The 12,782-nt window shown below is 50.5% G+C and overlaps 2 non-coding genes across 2 annotated transcripts; both read left to right on the forward strand.

Moving 5' to 3' along the window:
* The first annotated feature begins 3,662 nt into the window (after window positions 1-3,662).
* On the forward strand, window positions 3,663-3,736 carry TRNAT-UGU. The gene has a single exon. It is a non-coding gene; the product is annotated as a tRNA-Thr (tRNA).
* Window positions 3,737-5,869: 2,133 nt separating this feature from the next.
* TRNAE-UUC lies at window positions 5,870-5,941 on the forward strand. Its single transcript has one exon. It is a non-coding gene; the product is annotated as a tRNA-Glu (tRNA).
* The last annotated feature ends 6,841 nt before the right edge of the window (window positions 5,942-12,782 follow it).

The raw sequence follows: 12,782 nt of genomic DNA on the forward strand, positions 1-12,782 counted from the left end.
AGAGGATCCCGGAGTGTGGATGCCCTTTTCCCCCCTACAAGATCCTGGGTGTGTGGGTGCCACTCTCCCCCCCCGTAGATCTCTGGTGGGTGGGTCCCCAGGGTGTGAGCGCTCCCATCCCCCGATACAGGCTTGGGGGGGTATAACTGGCTCTCCCTGTCCTGCCCAGGCGGTGCTACAGCAGCTGTTCACAGGGGCAGCAACCCCACTGTCACCCTGCAGCTTTAACCTGCTCCAGGGGTGACCTGCTTCACCCTCCTTTGGGAGCCCGGGGACCCCGAACTTCCCAGAATCACCTGATTGATGCCGAGCTTAGCACAGACACCGGCTCAGCATGGCAGGGAGCTGCCCTGAGCCCTGACAATCAGCTTCCCTCTGCCTCCTGCTGCACAGTGAGGGTCAGATCTCTGAGTGCAGCCAGATCCTTCCCCAAACTAAACATTGAAGCAGCAGCTCCCGTTGGAAAGATCAGGATTTTTGCCTTTAAAAACAAGGGAAATATCTGCAGCGAGAGACTGAAGAAGCTCAATTGATTTCATTGACTCCATGAATGTTCCTCTGTGTCCCCCTAAGAGTCATGCCCCACATTTTGGGGACCACTGAACCCTACTCGTTAATCAGGGGCTAGTGATGCCAAAGCCCAGGGAAAGGGAGAACAAGTGTGGGGCCCCCAGCACTGGAGCCATGTGAAGGGGCTGCAGGAGAGGGGCAATGGCTGGTGGCCCAGGGAGTTAAGGGCGGAGGGGGCACAGGAGGGGGCAGGAGTTAGGGGTGAAGGAGGTGTAAGGGTTGGGAGTGCAGGAGCTAGCGGTAAAGGGGGAGGGAGATACTCCAGGGGCAATGGGGAAGTGCCAAAGTACAAGCTTTGCCCAGGGCACCATTTCCCCTAATGCTGGTCTGAGCAAACAATTGGAAATGACCCTTCAGTTAGAACAGAACCATAGTGTAGAAAAGCCTTTTGGTTAAGTGGTGGTGGCTGAGTGCTTAGGAAAAGCAACTGGGTGTCTTTCTGTGGAGGTTTGATTCTTGCCTGTTAGGCAAGGCTGGTGTGTGGTGTCTCCATGGCTGCACTTTCAGTGTCTGATCTGCCACAGGGAGCCAAGTCTAGACATATTCAGAGGCTCTGTGCCAGGGTTTCTCAAACTTTCTTTCACCGCAACCCCCTTCTGCCAAAAAAATACTTACTACATGGCCCTGGAAAGAGGGACTGACCAGGCCCTCCACACTGAGCACAGGCAGAGGAGACAAAGCCTGAGCCCTGCCCTAGTTAGGGGAGGGCAAAACCAGAGCTTGAGGGATTCAGCCCTGGGTGGTGGGGCTCAGACTATTGGCTTCAGCCCCAGGCACCAACAAGTCTAATGCCAGCCCTGGCGACCCCATTAAAACAGGGTTATGACCCACTTTGGGGTCCTGACTCACAGTTTGAGAACCACTGCTCTAGGCTGATGGGAGAGAGTTTTCCTGGGGGTGCAGTTAATCCACTTCCCAAGAGGTGGCAGCTATGTCAGTGGGAGAAGCTATATCGGTGGGTGTGCAAGCTGTGGTGTTTACCACATTTAAGAAGTTTAATCAAACCCCATTTTTAAAACCACCTGTGTTCTGGGAATGGCAAAGGAGCTCGATGAATCAGGGTTTGTCCTTCAAAGTCCTGGAGATCACAATTCCACTTTACTGATGTGATGGGGGTATAGCTCAGTGGTAGTGTACTTTACTATTGATCAAGTGGTACTTGGTTCAAACCACAGTGCTCTCTTATAACTTTCTTTTAAAAAAAGGAAAACATTTTCATTTCCATTCTCCATTATGTTCAGGAGCTCCACTATATGTGGATGCTTAATATGAATTTAAACACTCAACATTTTGCTGTCCAAATGCATAAAAACCTAGCAAAGTTGTCCATCAGCTGAAATCAGTCCAATCCTCTAAGTGTCTAGTTTATGTTTTCATCAATTAAACAAAGGGATCATATGAATGTACATTTGCAGATCCCTCTTCTCCAGGGGCTGTGCTGTGCAGAAGAACAAGAACCACATCCAGCTGCAGTTCAGGAGTCTGATGACCAAAGAGCCAACAAATGTTCTGAGGGCTGGAGAAAAATGCCTTCTAGTGAGCTATTGAACGAGCTCAACCTGTTTCGCTTATCAAAAGAAGATTGAAAGGTGATTTCATTGAAGTGTTGAAGGGCCTTAATGGAGAGAAAATATTGGATATGAAAGGGCTCTTTAATCTAGCAGAGAAAGGCATAACAAGACCCAATGGCTGGTGAAAAGAGAAAAGAGAAAAATTCATATTACAACTAAGACACAAAAATTCAACAGCGAGGATGTTTCACCATAGGAACAAGCTACCAAGGAAAGAGGTGGATTCACCATCTCTTGATATCATTTAATGAAGACTAGATGCCTTTCTGGGATGTGTTTGCCCCAAAAGTAGCTCTTGTGTCATACAGGAGGCGTGTGATATGCAGGGGGTCAGATTAGATGCTCTAATGGTCTCTTCTGGCCATAAAGTCGACTAATTTCTGAAAAAACTGAGTGTAGTATTGGGAGCAGCGTCTGATGTTTTCCTGTCTAGCCAGCTTGCTGCCTAGAACGAACGCTCCTTGAGTGGGGTGATCCTCAGGGAGTAGCTCAAACCTCCACAGTGCCTGGCCAGGGGCAGGACATTAGCCCAGCAAGGGAGGGGTGTGGCAGTGACATCACAAAGGCCTTTTGCAGGACCTCCGACTATTGGTCAAAGGTGGTGAGGAGGTGGTGACCTCACAGAGAGATGCTGACATCAGCCAGGCAGGACAGGGGGGAGGGGCCAGGGAAACCTCAGAGACCCTGTGGCTTTGCTTCAGCAAGTCTCCTTCTCCAGGTCTCTCTCTGAGGACTGAGAGAGTATTCGGGTTCACAGACGTGAGCACCAGGAGGAACCTCTTTTGAGTTTTCTCCTTCCCTTTTAGTGATTTTACTAGAAAACAGACGTCCCTATTTAGACGGTAAGAGCCTCCTTGAGGGAAGGGGTGTCATGGGGGTGTCACTTTCAGATGCCGGTGCCCCTCCCCGCTTTGTAAGGAAGTTCCCACCACCCTGCTCTGTGTTCACAGGGTGGGAGAGAGCAGCATCCAAGGCAGTGATTTGCTCCTGGCTGCCGGAGCAGAGCAGCAGGCTCAGCTGTCAGAACTTCCCAGAGCGATGAAAGGGGAGGGGCCCATGGCTCTGTAGCAGGAATGCAGGGCAGGTGAGTTCACAGCGGGCATTGTGGGATACTGGGGAAGGCATTTACAGCATTTACTCTGTTACTTTACATTTGCTGCAAAAAGCTCTAGACCTCTCCTCGAAGTCGTTTTATTTTGTCAGCAAAACAGGGCAGTTTTGTCGCCAGACGTGGCATTGCAGTGTGTGCACCAGCCACAAGCTACCGACCGAGAGAGCGTTGTGTGTTTTTCACACACCTGAGCAATATAATTCTGCTGAAACAACTTTGTAGTGCAGACCTGGCCAAAGATTCACTCACACACAGACACACACACACACACACACACACACACAGCTTGCAAGGAAAACGTCACCTGCTCCTCTGCTTTGCAGAATCCAAAGACAAACAAAGCTTGTCAGGCCCTGGTGGCGATGGCAGGGAGTCAGGTGTGGGCAGACACTGTGTTTTAGGCACCCACAGGCACCATGGCTTAGCTGGCTAAAGCATCTGTTTTGTAAACAGGAGATCCTGGGTTCAACTCCCAGTGGTGCCTTGTTGACTGGTTGTTGGGACACCTGCTATTGGCTACTGTCAGAAGACAAGGTTCAGAGCTAGATGGGCCTTTGGTCTGGCCCAGTGTGGTTTTCCTTATGGTTTAAATAACACTCACAGGCACTGATAATAGAGTTACTGAACGTTTGGGAGTTAAGAACTGATAGGTCAGTGGTACCGTCCCCACACTGATGACCCGTCTCCCCCTGGGACAGGGGCAGGTCTGAGCTCTCACCCAAATGCTCATTGTGGCTGCCAGAATCTGTGGGCAGCTCATTTAGTTTACGGCAAAGGTTGAGTCCTGCTTTGTGCACCGTGTGTGAGAATGAAAATCCTAAGCTGCCCTTTGAAATAACGAATGCAGCAGGACGTGTTATTGTCCCTGCCCCAAAGCAGACAGACCAATGGAGAAATGCCGTCGAGTCCAAGGTGATACTCCACTGCCATTTTACCTTTTTTGCTTGCTAAACTCCTTCTTATCTGCCCGGCCCAGGCTGTCCTCTGCCTCAGCTGCTGCTCCCGGCCTCCTCTAGAGTCAAACGCGTGGGGCCACCAGGGGAACAGAGGCTGGGACAAGGCAGCAGCCTGGGCTGGGCTGGGAAGATGCTGGGAGTTCTCGTTCCCTGAGAACTGGCCCGGCTCCCTTCTCAACAGCAAACAAATCAATTCCACGTCCCCTCCCCAGGAAAACCAGCCTGGAGCCAAGGGCAGCAGGGGACGATTCCCTCCAGTTCCCACCGAGGCAGGAGAGAAGCCAGGGTGTTTCTAGCAGAGCTTATGGAACTGACGTGGGGAAACCAGCCTTTAATAACAGGCAGTTCCAGTTTAAACTAAGTGTTTTTAACAATTTCTACAACATTAAATAACCCTTCAATCCTAGTGTCACCATCCATAAAATTGCTTCAGCCTCCTAGGTGCACAACTAAACATCTCTTCAAATCCAAGGGAGTGGAGATCAGTCAATGTTCAGAGTCATCCCACATAAAAGAACCATGTTGTGGTACATACTGGCCCCATCATGTGAACATCGCTTTTCCCTCCTCCTCCGGAGTCAGAATGTGATCAGCTCACACTGAGGGGGTGCAACACCCCTCCCTTGGTCTCTGTGCCAGAGCTCCTATCGGCTCACTGTCCTTCCCACAAGAGTCGGCTGCTGAGAGGGTTGTGATGGGGTAAATGAAGGCACAGGACGATTGTTCCTCATGGATTTTCTTTGTGTTGCTCTGTGATCCTGCTGGAGGAAGCATCATTTGAGTTTGTTTCAGTGCCTTGGGTTGGGCTGAGGTTGTGACCCTGAGCACAGGGGTTCCTGCACTCTCTGCTCTTAGCCTCTCAGGGAGTGGACAATGGAGCAGCTTCAGAAGTTGGATAGAAAGTAGCCTAAGAAAGTGTAGCATAAGTGAGAGGAAAAACAACATCATTAGCTACCTGGTGGTCTAGTGGTTGGGATTTGGCATTTTCACTGCCAAAGCCTGGGTTCAATTCCCAGTCAGGCAAAAGTGACTTTAAACCAAAAATACTTCAGTTATTCTTCACTTGCAATATAAACAAATGAATGGTATTTTCCTAATTCCCCCATCTTCCTAGTGTCTCTGTGGCAGGGCTGGCACCAGCATAGCAAGCAGGTCCCTGGGGCGGCCAATGGAAAGGGGAGGCTTCAGCGGCAATTCAGCCCTCTCAGTCCCTCTAGGAGGGAAGCAACTTGCCGCCAAAAGCAGCAGAGGTAGAGCTGCCCTTGATTGCAGCTTTTTTATTTTTTTTTCCCACTTGGGGTGGCAAAAACACTGGAACTGGCCCTGCTCCATGGAAGATAATTTGTTAAATCCCAGCTCCTATCGGCTCACTGTCCTTCCCACAAGAGTCGGCTGCTGAGAGGGTTGCAATGGGGTAAATGAAGGCAGAGGAGGATTGTTCCTGATGGGGTTTCTTTGTGTTGCTCTGTGATCCTGCTGGAGGAAGCATCATTTGAGTTTGTTTCAGTGGCTTGGGTTGGTCTCAGGTTGTGACCATGGGTACAGGGATTCCTGCACTTTCTGCTCTTAGCCCCTCAGGGAATGGACAATGGAGCCGCTTCAGAAATTGGATAGAAAGTAGCCTAAGAAAGTGTCACATAAGTGAGAAGAAAAGCAGCCCCTCCCTGGTGGTCTAGTGGCTAGGATTTGGCACTTTCGCTGCTATGGCCTGGGTTCAATTCCCAGCCAGGGAAAAGTGACTTTAAACCAAAACTGCTTCAATTACTCTTCACTTACAACATAAACAAATCCCTGGTATTTTCCTGATTCCCCCCATCTTCCCAGTGTCTCCATGGCAGGGCGGGCTCCAGGCACCAGCACAGCAAGCAGATCTCTGGGGTGGTCAATGGAAAGGGGAGGCTTCAGCAGCAATTGGTCCCTCTCAGAGGGAAGGGCTTGAGGCCAAAAGCCGCAGAGGTAGAGCTGCAGTTGATTGCAGCTTTTTTATTTTTTTTTTCCACTTGGGGTGCCAAAAACACTGGATCTGGCCCTGCTCCATGAAAGACAATTTGTTAAATCCCAGATGAGTGGAGTTCTATCAGTTCTCAGTGACCCTAAGAACCAGCAGCCTCCAGGACAGCAGGTTTGGCCCTCAGAGCAGGGAATGTGTCCCCCAGGCTGCTCTTAGGCCACTGGATGCTCTGGGAATAGGACAGCTCTGAGTGTAACCTCCAGCCCAGCTGGGGATGTAGCTCAGCAGTAGAGCACATTCTTTGCATGTGTGAGGTCTAGAGTTCAATCCCCAGCATCTCCAGGTTCTTCTTTTCACCCTGCTACTTTGCTCATGCCCGGAGGGGATGTGGCCCAGCAGTCTCCTGCAGGAGTTTCAGTCCTGCTCAGTGAGGGGCAAGTGTCAATTGCATGGAAGGTCTGGGGCAGTTTCTGCTCCTAAGTCACCTCAGTGCATGTAAGATTCCCACCCGCTGTGCTGCTTGGGACAAGGGTAGATGAGAAGGGCGAATCCTCCAGCACTGGAGGGAAAGGTCCCATCTGCACAGACTGAGAGGCAAGGAAACACAGGGGCAGTCAGTGCTCAGAGAGGAGAGAGGTCAGTGATTTACACCCACCAGGGGACACTGTCTTTTTGAGTATCACAGGGGTAGCTGTGTTATTCTGGATCTGTAAAAAGCGACAGAGTCCTGTGGCACCTTATAGACTAACAGACGTACAGGAGCATAAGCTTTCATGGGTGAATCCCCACTTCGTCAGATGAATGCAGTGGGAATTCTGTGCCTGGCTAGCCAACTACAAAAGCAATTTCTCCTCCCTTGGTGTTCGCACCTCAGCTGCTAGAAGAGGGCCTCATCCTCCCTGATTGAACTAACCTCCTTATCTCTAGACTGATTCTTACCTGCATATTGATACCTGCCCCTGCAAATTTCCATGACATTCATCTGACAAAGTGGGGATTCACCCAAGAAAGCTTATGCTCCAATATGTCTGTTACTCTGTAAGGTGCCACAGGACTCTTTGTCTTTTTGAGGCGAGTGCAGCTGGCTTGGGATGGTGCTGACGATGGATAGAAAAAAGGCTGGAGTCAATGACTGATGAGACCACAGAAGGGGAAGGGGAATGGCAGCCCCACAGAAGGTCCTGGGTGCTCAGATGCCCCAGTTACTGCACCCTGGCCTGTCACAGAGAGAGAAAAGACCCAGTGGGACCCAGCCCCCCTACAGTGATCCCATGGACAAGAACCTGGCTGGGAGTGGGGTGAAGGTTCCCTGTGGGCAAAGGGGAGCTGAAATCCCTCAGTGTCCTGGAATTTAAGCAATGGAAGCTTCAAACCCCGCACGGGTGTGGGCTGAGGTGCGTCAGCAGAAGGTTGGGCTGGACACGGGAGGCAGGTTTGTATAATTTTTGGTCGTTCCCAGAATGGGACTAAGTCCTGTCCCACCCCACAGCTGTGTAAGGCTCTGGGGGGGAGTTTGGGAGAGGGAGGGAGAGGGATTGGGCTCTAGGAGAGAGTTTGGGTGCAGGGTCTGATCTCAGTCAGGGGATTGTGCTGCAGCAGGGTGCGTGGGGGGCAGGGTCTTGGAGAGAGTTTGGGTGCAGGTGTGGGGTCTGGGTTGGGTGTGCAGGAGAGGGTGAGGGGTGCAACCTTTACCTCGGGCATCTCCCAAAAGCAACCCGCACCCCCCTCTGGCAGCAGCCCCTAAGTGGGAGGGCAGGGGGCGTCTCTGAGCATGGCTGCCCGCAGACTCCACCCCTGAAGCTCCCATTGCCACAGTTGGCAGAGTTGGCTCTCGGGGTGGGGGCAGCACATGGAGACCCCACCCCCCACCCCAGGGGCCGCAGGGATGTGCCAGCCGCTTCCGGGAGTGGCGTGCCACATGGAGCGAGGGTGGGCAGGAAACCACCTTAGCCCTCTTGTGCTGGTGGTGGTGGTGGCAGGGGTCCTCCGGCTCTTTTAACTTGACCGGGACAGCAGGCAGGACCAGGGGGGACACTCCCAAGGGCCTAACGTTGCTTTGCACAACAATAAATCTTGGAACAGGACAGAAATGAAATGGCAGCAGAACCTAAGGAATTAAAAGCCTCCGGATTCTTGTGTGTGCACTGACTCCGAACGGAAACTGTAATTTGACTCACTTTGTGTCTGTGGCCGGTAAAATATCAAGCCAAAATCATTGCAGTGATTGTGACCGTGGGTTTGAGGAGGCTTTGGTCTTATTAAAATGTAACTAGCATGTTACACTTGTGTTTTTAAAGGTGGCTTCCCCAAGCAATCCCAAGTTGTTCTTCCCACAGCTGGCTGATAGGGGGCAGCAGGGGATCTCTCCAATCTGGGGGAATCTCTCTGGGCCCCACTGTTAGTTCTCCATCCTTTCTCCTCCTAATCACAGACACCCCTCCCCTCCCCATTATCAGTGTTTTGGAGCGACCCCTCCCTCCCTTGATGGGATACAGACTCTCTGTGACAGAGACTGACTGGGGCTCCTCTCTGCACAGCCCCAGTGGGGAAGGAAAGAAAACGGGTGGGGCAGGGCGGGGAGGCGGGGGGAGAAGAGGGGCAGGAGTCAAATGGGACTAAATCAGAATCGAGGAGATTTTCTTCCTGTTAAAATGTCCTGGAGTCTCATCACTGAAAAGCCGCATCTTGAGTTAGGTTTGATGCATCAGCCTTTCAATTACCAGGCAAAGGTGTGAACCCCAGAGACTGATAACTGCCTGCTTCCCAGGGTGCTCTAAAAAGCACCTGCAGTGGTGCAATTGGTTGGTATAAAGGGGGCTACTGCTGGGGTTATGAGTTCAAGCCTTGTCTGAAGCGCTGGTGTTCATTATCCATGTAGTTTCCCCAGCTTGCTTTGCCTAATGCATAGGGAAAGGAGATTGAGTTTTAACATGTGGCAGTGGGTGTACAACTTGGAAACATCCCCCCTGTGCTGCCATTAGCTCCAGTACATTATTCACTGGCAGGGAGAATTGATTTCTTTGCTCCTGTGAAAGCCGCCAGGACAGGTCTGTGGGCAGCAGAGCTCCCTGCTTTTTCCAGCACACCCCTGGCTCCTTCCCTGCCCCAGTCACTGCTGTAGGAGGATCCTATATGCACTGAGCCTAAACATTTCACTGGGCCTTCTTAGCACAGCTGGCAGCATGTCAGTCTCATAATTTGAAAGTCTCAAAGCTCAAGCCTCAGAGAAAGAAATAGTTCTGTTTCCTGCTTTGGATTTTCTAAAGGAATTCAGAGAAAAGAAAGTAGAGGAAAGTGGTTTTTAGACACCCTCCCACCCATCTAACACACAGAGGCTTTTCCAAGGCATTAACTTTTCCTTCTCTGTGCAGTTTGTATTCTCCATAGAGCAAAATAAACCAAAAACATGCAAGTCTAAGCCTAATACAGTACAAAACTCAATACAGATCAAATCTCACCCTCAGAGATCTTCCAATAAGCTTCTTTTGCAGACTAGACTTATTTCTTGTGTAAGCAGAGTCAGGATGAGATCTACCCTGACATCTGGTGGTACATTATGAGGAGTGGGCAAAGGAATTTTAGGAATGTGCATTTGCATTGGTAAACCCACTCCACTTAGCATAACACACAGCAGCATGGGATGGTTATTTTCACACTGTGGAATCCCCAATTTCTTTGTTATTGGGGCAGGAAGGAAAAAAAAGTGCTGTTACCTTAATTATGTGAATGAGGAACTATGAGACTGCTTTATGACAGAAATGACTCAACCTACATTAAATAGTACTTGCTAGACAAGGGATATGGGTTACAAAACCCAGTGAAGGGAGAGAGGCTGGGAACTGGTGTGTGTGCCTAATGGTATGGGCCCCTTTTAAGGGCCTGGAACACCAATTGCACATTCTCCTTTCTCCACTGTTAAAGAGCAGAGCTAATTTTGAATCCTTTAGGAGTCCATCTGGAGGCTGCTGACCTGAATTCACGTTGGGCCAAGGTGGCACTGGTGCTCCTCTACTACAAGTTGAAACCACTAAGAGCTGAAATCACTAAAAGAGCTAAGCTTACTGAGCTGAGATAACTGAGTAGGGGAGCCTGAAGATTGATCGCTAAGCAGCTGGCAGAGCGGAGCAGTCTGCAGCACATTGGCGCAGCCCGTGGAACAGTGAGCAGTGTGGAGCGGTTCGCGGGGACGGCTGATGCGGTTCACGGGTTGGCTGGAGGAGCAGCACAGCTGGTGGAGTGGAGCCAGTCGTGGTGAAGGCTGCAGCAGAACTCCACGGAGAAGTGGGGCAGTCGGTCCTGGCCCACGTAAGGTGTCCTTTAACACCCTGTGTGTGCACCCCCCCCCATTTCCACCCAGGCTGGGGGGGGGGGGGTTAAAACTCTGCAGATAAACTTTTGAACTCTGGGGTGGCACTGACCAGAGACAGAGACTCTTGGGTTGTTGGACTTTGGGGTGATTGGACTTAAGACTCTAAGGGGGAAAGGACAGTGCCAAATGTACTTGGAGGTGGGTTTTTTTGCTTATGGTTTGTGTATAGTCCTGGTTGTGGTGTCTCTCCAATGTGATGCCGCATTGTTTCCCTCCTTTTTTAAAAGGATTTTGCTACACTCGGACTCTGTGCTTGCGAGTGGGGAAGTATTGCCTCCTAGAGGCACCCGGGGGGGGGGTAATTGTCCCAGGTCACTGGGTGGGGGCTTGAGCCAGTTTTGCATTGTGTTATTGAAACGGAACCCCTGGATACTGAACCCGGCCCTTGTTGCTGCCAGCTCAGAGGGGCAGAAGGGTTACACTTGTCTGGGACCAACCTTTTCACCTGGTATAGCCCTTGTTCCAGCTCAGGTGGTAGCTCTCCAATGTGATGCCGCATTGTTTCCCTCCTTTATTAAAAGGATTTTGCTACACTCGGACTCTGTGCTTGCGAGTGGGGAAGTATTGCCTCCTAGAGGCGCCCGGGGGGGGGGGGGGGGTAATTGTCCCAGGTCACTGGGTGGGGGCTTGAGCCAGTTTTGCATTGTGTTATTGAAACGGAACCCCTGGATACTGAACCCGGCCCTTGTTGCTGCCAGCTCAGAGGGGCAGAAGGGTTACACTTGTCTGGGACCAACCTTTTCACCTGGTATAGCCCTTGTTCAAGCTCAGGTGGTAGCTAGGGGATGTCTCATGACTGCAGCCACCTTTGTTCAGTTCCACCCCCTTATACAGCTTTGGTACAAGGCAGGAATCTTTTGTCTCTCTCCTGGGGAAAAGCCCCAGGTTTAAGATGGATTCCTGTACCAGGTAACATGGTCACATGTCCTGTGAGACCCCCAAGCCTTCATTCTTCCTGGCCTGACTCACAGATGGTGCAGGACAGAGCCATCTCCAGTCAATTGTCCTGGTTAATGGGAGCCATCAAGAGTCCAAACCACTATTAATGGCCCACACTTTGCATCATTACAACAGGACCTCAGAGTTATAGTTCATATTTCTAGTTTCAGATACAAGAATGATCGAGTCATACAAATAGGATGAACACACACAGTAGATAATAAGCTTTGTAATGATACTGCACAAGAGACCTTTTGCATGAAGCATGTTCCAGTTACATCATATTCACACTCATTAGCATATATTCATAAAATCCTATGGAGTGCAACGTCACAGCAGGGAAAGGGTTTTACTGCGGCACTTGGGAGCAGTTGAGTTTCATGTTCAGGCTGTGGTATGAGTTCCTCCAGGTTTCTCGTAAGCACACAGGGACCTTAGCGGGTGCTCTCGATACAGGAATGGCCCAGACATGATAAAGTGATGTGGTTTGCATTTTCCTTTTTTATTTTTGTATTTCCAATGACATTTCTGTTTGTGATTTTGTTTTGCTTTGTATAACTGTGTTTTCTCCTGGATTTGTTATTTAACTAAAAAAAGAATAAGGCCTCAGGGCACTGGATGGAGGAGCAGGCTGGGGCTAGGACTGCTAAGAGAGCCAGAGTAGCAGGTTTTCTGTACTATTTCCTGCTCTCATTTTCTTGATTAGTTTCTCTTCTGCATGGAATTTGCTTCTTTGAAACATGAGCCTGACTAGCTCAGTTGGTAGCGCATCAGACTTTTAATCTGAGGGTCCAGGGTTCAACTCCCTGGTCAGGTGAAAAGTAACCTCTCCCTGTTGGATATTTCCCCCAGAACTGATGAAGGCATCTCTCCAGGATGTTATTTGAATCACTTTTTTCCCCCAGGAATTCACCTTTCACTAGGAAGGGCCATGTACTGCCTGGGACTGAAGGGAAAACTTCCTCACATGCCCACTGGCCTTTCACAGTCTGGATTAAGAAAGGCCTCTGGGAGGTGCAGCAAACTGCTGCATGACAACCTGGTGAGCAAAGGCAGGGCTGCCCGCACAGGGTCATACACACCAGAGCTCAGCAGAGGTCTGGGGGTTCCCTATTGGTCCCATGGTGTAAGGGCAGCACTCGGGACTTTGAATCCTGCAATCTGAGCTGAAGTCTTGGTGGGATCTGAGGACAATTCCTGTGCCACAAACCCTGCTGGGTCTTCCAAGGCTCTATCTTGCTCTCTCCAATGCCATGAAAGCCTGTCTTTCACCCGCTAGCTGTTGTGACTTGAGCACAAGAGGGGATGTTTGATC

Source organism: Mauremys reevesii, linkage group 23, assembly GCF_016161935.1.
Source record: "Mauremys reevesii isolate NIE-2019 linkage group 23, ASM1616193v1, whole genome shotgun sequence".
Lineage (NCBI taxonomy): Eukaryota > Metazoa > Chordata > Testudines > Geoemydidae > Mauremys > Mauremys reevesii.